Genomic DNA, 8,680 nt, shown 5'->3' with positions numbered 1-8,680 from the left:
CCTTGATGAGGAAGTTTATATGTTGCCTCCTCCTGGATTTGATTTGGGTATGAATAAGGTTTGCAAACTTCAAAAGTCACTTTATGGACTTAAACGGGCTAGTAGGCAATGGTTTTCAAAGCTTACATCAGCTTTGTTATCTATTGGATATGTGCAATCCATGACTGATTATTCCTTGTTTGTGAAAAAGGAAGCTACTTCATTTACTGCTTTGTTAATCTATGTTGATGACGTGATTCTAACTGGTGACAACATGGATGAGATTAACAAAGTCAAAGCCTTCTTGGATACCTCATTTCGGATCAAAGATCTTGGAGATTTAAAGTTTTTTTGGGGGTTAGAGGTAGCTCGAAGTTCATCTGGTATTCATTTGTCCCAAAGAAAATATGTCTTGGACATTCTTTCTGATTTTCGTTTCTTAGAGTGCAAACCTGCTAAAACACCTATTGCAACCAAACTGTCAAAGGATGCTTCTCATGAATATTTTTCTGATGTTACTACATATAGACAACTTGTTGGCCGGTTGATTTATTTGCAGTCTTCTCGACCTGATATATCATTTGCAGTACAACAACTGAGTCAGCATTTGGATAAACCTACACTCTCACACTTGCAGGCAGCTCATAGAGTGCTTCGATATTTGATCTCCTGGATCTGGTTTGTTCTTTTCTAGTTCAACAATTCAACCAGTTCTTAAAGCCTTTAGTGATTCAGATTGGGCGGGTTGTCCGGATACGCGACGGTCAATCACTGGATATTGTATGTTCTATGGTGACTCATTGATTAGCTGGAAGGCAAAGAAACAAACTACTGTTTCTCGTTCTTCCACAGAAGCGGAGTATAGAGCACTTGCATCCACAACATGTGAAATCCAGTGGCTACATTTTTTGCTGACTGACCTTCATCAGCCTGTTTCTCATCCAACTTCATTGTATTGTGATAATGCTTCTGCTTTACAATTGGCTGCGAATCCTGTTTTTCATGAGAGGACAAAACATATAGAGATAGATTGTCATCTCATTAGAGAAAAGACTACTCAGGGTGTTATCAAATTGCTTCCTTGTTCATCCAAAGATCAACTTGCAGATATCTTTACCAAGGCCCTTGCTGCAGTTCCTTTTGAGGCAAATTTGGTCAAGCTGGGAATGAAGAATATCCACTCTCCAGCTTGAGGGGGCGTATTAGCTAATTAAGTTATAAGTTTGTTAGTTAATCTAGCTGTTATCTAGCTGTAATTTTCTGTTAGCTTAGTTAGCTATTTACTTCATGTATATAAGCATTTTTCCTATTCTGTAAATAATAAGGAAAATCATTTTCATATTTTCCACATTTTCTACAATAAGTTTAACCCAAGTTATCTGTCTTAAAACATTTTTTCTTTTCATCCCTTAAAATTTGACAAATTACAAAAAAGAATCATAGATGTAAAAGAAACATTATTTTTAACTCCATTTCTATGACATGAAATTAAGGTTTAAACCAAACAAGCCTCCTAATGCTTGTAATTTTGATTACATTTTAATGATGATATATTGACTGATTCCTTCTCGTTTTTGCAATAAATGAGCAGAATATAAGCTATAATGAATATCTATCACTTGCGGAGAAAAAGGGAGCATGATTTAAGATGTAACAGCCCTCGAACTACTCGACTGCAGGTTTGTTTCAAATTTAACATAATTTTCTTTTATTCATGGAGCCTTAAAACCGTGTTGAGAAGAAGTTACGAAAGAAGACCATTGCCATCACTTATCACTCGCCAATTACGTGCTGATGGACGGATGATCAATCAACTCAGTTACGACTCGCCAAATTGACTGACTAATTCGATTATTGACTTCTATTTATTCACTTTAAGCCAAAGTTTGTATTATGATGAATTTATCGCGAATTTCTGTACATTATTCTGAAATTTTTTAAAAAAATATTTAAGTTCAGAAAACATACTACATAAATGCATCATATATTTTCAAAAACTGAAAATGAAAAAAAGTTCAAATGAATAACGAAAAGAAGGAAAAAACTTCAACTAGGAAATTAAGATTAAAAAAAAAAAGAATATCCAGAAAGAATTAGAGAGAACATTTGAATCAGAAAGAACGTAGCGAAGAGGTTTATTTGATCATATGAATAAAGTAGATCATCACCCGTCCATTTCTTTCATCATCTTCATCATCAAATCAAGACGAAACACAGTAAAAAAATGGAAAGCGCTTCGAAATCATGTTTTCAAACGGAAAAGGAAAATTAAAGCAAATCTGAGAATGAAAACCCTAAGCGAGCAAGATTGATAGAATGGAAAAGGAATGCGGCCAGGTTTGGCTTTAATAGACAGATAGATTGAAGCCCTAGAGTGGAACGGCGCCGCTTTAAGGTCCGACTGTTTGGTTATAGTGATAGGATTACGTACAAGCTATCCCAATGCAAGCTTAATTGAACATGGAACCAGATCAGTCGGTCGTTAACGATTTGAAAAAAAAAGAAAGTAATTATAGTTTTTAGGAAAATAATTAAGAAATATATATATTAAATGTTTGTATTATTATTTTACTTGTAAGTAATGTAAGCTCATGTAATTTTTTTTGACACAATATTTAAAAGTACCCATAATTCCATAAATAGGAGGATAATACGCTTTAAAACACTCAAATTCATATTTTTCTATATTGACAACAATACACATGCTAATCGAGTTAAAAGCTCATATACCTTTTAAGCATTACTAGCAAAGTAAATTCATAAAATTTGAGTGATCAAAATATAATTATATCATATATTAATTTATGATTTCATTATTTTTAAATAATTAAATAAAAATCTCCTAAAAAAGAATTAAATAAAAATCTGGTGAATTGTAATTTTATCTTATATAAAATTTTGATTTCATCATTTATGAGAAAATTAAAAAACAATTTTCCATTTGCCCTTAATTACTAATTATATATAGGGAGATGCATTCGTAAATTTTGAGTTGTATTTAGCATAACTTTATTGTGTCCATATTTTCTTAAAATATATATTATTTTGGCTAAATTGATTATATGTATATTTCGACACATTGTGCATGTGTATATTACTTTCATATTGTAATATATATATATATATTAGGTTGTCATAATTATTCAATTTAGAGAAATGACTTTTATTTCGTATTATGTCTCAAATTTTCATATATTTTACATAATTGCCAAAGGAATCGTTGCCTTCATGAAGAATAATTTATTTTAATTGGGGAAAATATTTCTGTAATTTTCATAATTAAGTTATTAATTCAATTGAGAATTATATCAACTCTATAAAATATTTAATAAATAATATAATTTTTGTTGACACCATTTTTTTTGGATGAAAACGGGGTCGACTTGGATTTTGAAAAAAGAATGAAAACGGGAGTCGCCACCAATCCCTTTTTTTGATGAGGTGTGATCGGGTCACCTCGAAAAGTGGTTGTTTTTAATAAACAATTTAATTTTTATTAAAACAACGATTTTGGTCTGCGAAATTCAGAAAAACGGGTTCGGGAGTCGGTTACGCACGAGGAAGGGTTAGCACCCTCGATACGCCCAAAATTGGTACCTGGTTGATTACTTAACGTCTTGGTGTCGAAAATTAAAAACTCGAAAAGAATTTAAAAATACGATCCTTGTATTGAAACGTTGAAAATTTTCAAGAAAAAGGGAATATTTCACATTATTCGAGAAAGAGAATCATATCCAGTAAGTTAGGACACAATGTCTCAAATTCCCGATACGTGGATGAAAAATGCTTATTTAAAAGATATTTTATTATCTTGGTTTTAGAAATAAATCAGGCCCAGTAAGTTAGGGCACGATCTTTTCTTAATTCCCGAGATCGTTTAAAAACTTGAGTTTGAAAAGATTCGTGTTTTTAGATTTATTATGAAAATCGAAACCCATTAAGTTAGAGTACGATCCTTTTGAATCTAAACACGGAATATTTTTTAAAACAAATTTTGTCATACCGAGTAAAATAAAACACGAAAATCGTAGTAAAAAAATGTGAAAACAAATTACATTGTTGTTATACGTGGTAAAATCATAATACATATAAAAAATAAAAAATAATACGAGCAATAGCAACGATATAAAATAAATAAAAGTCATACCTACAATCATATAAAATAACAATATATATAATCAAATAAATTAAAACATTCATTCAAAATAATAACGAAAATGAAATAAATAAGTAACAAATACAATTAAATATAAAAGGATATATATAGACATAAACTAAAATATGTATATATATAAATTAGCAAAATGTATAAAGTATATTTTAATATATAAAAGAAGCGATGAATATGTATATATAAAAATATGTACATATATATGGGTGTATAAAACTATGGAATATGAAAATAATAAATACATATAAAAGTAAGTACATATATGTGTTGAAAAATAAAAGAAAGTATGTATGTACAAGTTAAAGTTTAAAAATAATGAAAATATACGTATGTATACGAATAAATACGTTAATTTTGATACATGTTTAAAAAATATATTGAAAATGTATATATGTATTTATGTAAATTAAGATATACAAAAATATGTATGTACGTACATATAAAAAAATATATATATACTTATAAAATAAAAGGATATGTATGTATATAAATTAATAGTGACATGTGTGTATATACGGATTTATAAAAAAAGGTATATTTTAAACTATAAAGATTATGTATAAATATGTATATATTTAGGAAAATGAAAATATATAAATGTATAGATATATACATGAGTTGAAAAATATATAAACTATATAAGTATATATGTTATAAAAACAATATATGTATATCACAAAGATATATGCATGTATATGTATATGTGCCGAAAATCTAAATAAAATAAACATAAACAAATAAGTAATAATAATAATAATAATAATAAAATAAACAAAATAATAAAATGGCTAAAAAAAGGGGCTAAATCGAAATAAAAAAAGAAAATACTGGGCGAATTTGGAATGACAAAGGACAAAAAGGACCAAAATGTGACTCGCGCGAAAGGATGGAGGGTCAAAACGGAAAATATTCCCACGTGGTCCAAACGACGTCGTTCTAACAAAGCCTGAGCAGACGGTCGATGGACCGAATCGTAAGAAAGATGGAAATTTAGGGCAAAATTAAAACAAATAATAAAAGGGAATAGGACCCAATTGTACGGCCTCAAAAAGCGGAAGGACTGAGGGTGAAAATAACCCCTTTGGTCCAAAAACACGCGGATCCCAGGCGGTACGGGTCGGGTCTCGGGTCAGGAGCCCAAAACGACGCCGTTTTGGGGCTGTCCTGACCCTATCAAACGGTGCCGTTTTGCATTTACTATAAATATTAAAAAAAACTTAAAACCCATCAGTTTTAACCATTTTAAACAGAGAGAGAGCCTTCTCCTCTCACTTTCTCGGTCCCTTTTCGACCGGTCATCGGGCCACCGTCCAACGGCCGCCGCGCAGGGTGGTCGGAGGCCCAAAATCGGACCTTTTCGGTCCCTTTTTGAAGCCAATCGCCTCTAGACCATAGATCCATGGCGGCATGTCGAGAAAGATGAGCCCAGAATCGGAAAACGAGGAGAGACCGCTCGTCTCCTCCTCCACCGGCGACGACGAAGACGGGCTCCGACGCCGGCCTTCGAAACGAAATGGTCCTTTTCTTTTCCTTTATTTCTTTTGTTTTTAAGAGTAGTCAAACAAAAATGAATAAATAAAAAATGTAGAATGCCCGAATAGGAAAGAAGAAAAAATGCTATCAACCTTCAATTTTCTTCTCTTTATTGAGTTGTTTTTTTTACCCAAAATCGGAGAGCCTCTTGTTACATTTTCTTTTTTATTTATATAGCCGATTACAATGCTATTTCTATTATTTTGCCCTGTTTGTGTCTCTGCCTTGCGTGTTTGTTCCTTTCCTTGCAGGTGGAGCAGGTGGAGCGACGTCAGAAGGGCAGGTGATCGGTGGAGTTGGTGGCGGTGGCAGAGGGCAAGTGGACTAGGTGCGGCGGCTAGGGTTAGGGGTTAGGTCTAATTAGTGTTTTGGGCTATTTGGGCTGTGGGTTAGTTTGGGCTGTTAATTAGGGTAATGGGCTGGTTCAAATTGGGTCTGTACAGCTGCCCCTCTTTGCTCGTTGTCGTGTAACGATAACAGAGCAAAGACTAAGAAAGCCCAATTTTGCCCGGTCTCGTCGAGTCTCGACTCCTTGGTGCTTTTCTTCTTCAGGTAGCTTCATTCCAGTCCACTGTCTTGTCGTTTCAATCTATTGCACTTCAAAAAGCTCTGACTTGTAGTTTCAATCCTCTTCTATTGTAACTTCAAGAGGTAAGGTCCATCATTTTGACCCGCTCCACTGCAACTTTAGGGAGATCGGACTCATATCTTCAACTTGTCCCACTACAACTTCAGGGGGATAAGATTCGTTGTTTTCAATCTATTCCATTGCATCTTCAGGGAAATAAGACTTGATGCGATCTGCTCTACTGTAACCTCAGAGAGATAAGCTCCTTTATTTTAATCCATTCCACTGTAACTTCAGGGAGATAGGATAGTGTCTTCGATCTGCTCCGCTGTAATCTCAGGGAGATGAGATCTCTGGCTTCAATCTGCTCCACTGTAACCTCAGGGAGATAAGATCTGAAATTCTTTGGTCTGTTCCACTGTAATCTCAGGGAGATAAGACCTGATGTGATCTTCTCTACTGTAACTTCAGAGAGATACGATCCTTTAATCCGCTCCATTGTAATCTCAAGGAGATAGGATTACTATCTTTGATCTGCTCCGCTGTAATCTCAGGGAGATAAGATCTGAAATTCTTTGGTCTGTTCCACTGTAATCTCAGGGAGATAAGACCTGTATTATGAACCTAATTATGCCTAATGATTAGGATGACATGATCAAAATGAAACAAATGCTCCTAACTAGACATATGTGAATGGTATTTGCATGAATGCAGAATTTTATTTTTTCGAGAATGATCTTGCTTAGGTTATCACTACTCGCAGTTTATCAAAGTTTTGTGACTGACATGCTACAACGCCTTCTCACTTGACTGATTTTTCTGAAGGAGCATTTAGCCAGACTGTCCCCATTGTAAACCTCAAAGTTATATCCACTGGGACGCCAAGATTTGTGCCATCATTCTCTCACAGTAATCTAAGGGTAGAAATATGTGGCTTTTCCTTTGTCCTCTTTTATCACAATTCGGGGATGTAGGATCTGAGCCGTTCTGGTTTCCTACACCATTCTCAAGGTGTCGTACGAAAGCCTTATGAGCAAGTGAAGGCTCTTTTCTCCAAGGTAACCTCTTCCTATTGCCTGATGATCATTGCTTTCTTGTTCATTTAAGCTTTGTAATTAACACGACAGCTTGTCATTTTGTTCAATCAACGTTTAGACGACAAAATCTGAAAGGATAGTCTTTAATTTAGACTCTTCCTTCCTAGATTTCCAACTTTTAAAACTGGCGTATTCTAAACATTAGTCATGTTTCAGGTCCCTATATTATTTAGAAATTTTCCAGAGTAATGTGCAAAACTTCTTTCCTGAAAGTTTTATTAGTTCGTTAATCATTACATGTTTGCAAAAAGATCATAACAATGGATAAGAATAAAGCTAGTTCTGATTATAACTCAAATAAAACATCAAAGATGGCGAAAGAAAGGTAACAAAGAAATGGATTGAGAATGTACGTTTTCACAAAAGGAAAGGAAGAAAGAATAAAAATGTATTTTCAAGAATACACCTAAGAACTAGGTGCCCCAGTTATCGCCGCTTGAGTTTCTCTGTACAAACTTTCCGAAGACCCTTCTAAGTTTGACATGTGTTCAGGAGATCTGCAATACTCTGTCAATGTTCCAAGATGTTGCATATCCTTTCTTATTGGTAAAGCAAGATCATCATATGCCCCTGATCAAAATTTGATCCGCTCAAGTCCTGATGTTCCAATCCTGCTCAATACTTGAGTCGCCCTTTTCGGGTTTTCGACTTAAGCCCTCTTTGGTCTCAAAGTGCCCTTTACGGGTTTTCACCTTAGCCTCTCCAAAGTTTTTTTTTTTTTTTTTTTTTTAGAAAAGAAGCAAAGCGCCCTTCACGGGTTTTCACTTTGGTTCCGCTTTCTTTCAAGTGAAGTATTTCTTGACGGAGTCCGCGTTTACAGGATTTGGTAAACTTTTGCCATCCATCTCGCATAGGATCAAAGCTCCACCGGAAAAAGCCTTCTTTACAACATAAGGGCCTTCCCAATTTGGCATCCATTTTCCTCTAAAATCTTTTTGCATAGGAAGAATCTTTTTTAGTACCAAGTCCCCTTCTCGAAATTCTCGGGGGCGAACCTTTTTATTATAGGCTCGCATCATTCGTTTCTGGTACATTTGCCCATGGTGAATAGCTCTTAGCCTCTTTTCTTCTATTAGGTTCAACTGATCGTACCGAGATTGGATCCAATCGGCTTCATCCAACTGTAGCTCAGACAACACCCGTAGAGAAGGGATTTCAACTTCAATGGGTAATACTGCCTCCATTCCATAAACCAGAGAAAAAGGCGTTGCCCCAGTAGAAGTTCTAACAGATGTTCGATAGGCAAGGAGAGCAAATGATAACTTCTCATGCCAATCCTTGTAGGTTTCAGTCATTTTCCCCACAATCCTTTTAATGTTTTTATTGGCCGCC

The 8,680-nt window shown here is 34.5% G+C and overlaps 1 non-coding gene across 1 annotated transcript; it reads right to left on the bottom strand.

The window, feature by feature from the left end:
• Positions 1-2,083: 2,083 nt before the first annotated feature.
• On the bottom strand, positions 2,084-2,175 carry LOC121222932 (small nucleolar RNA R32/R81/Z41). The gene has a single exon (XR_005920302.1). It is a non-coding gene; the product is annotated as a small nucleolar RNA R32/R81/Z41 (small nucleolar RNA).
• Positions 2,176-8,680: the final 6,505 nt, after the last annotated feature.

This window comes from Gossypium hirsutum, chromosome D10, assembly GCF_007990345.1.
Source record: "Gossypium hirsutum isolate 1008001.06 chromosome D10, Gossypium_hirsutum_v2.1, whole genome shotgun sequence".
Classification (NCBI taxonomy): domain Eukaryota; kingdom Viridiplantae; phylum Streptophyta; class Magnoliopsida; order Malvales; family Malvaceae; genus Gossypium; species Gossypium hirsutum.
The sequence above is the reverse complement of the archived record's forward strand: the minus strand, read 5'-3'. Positions and strand labels throughout refer to the sequence as shown.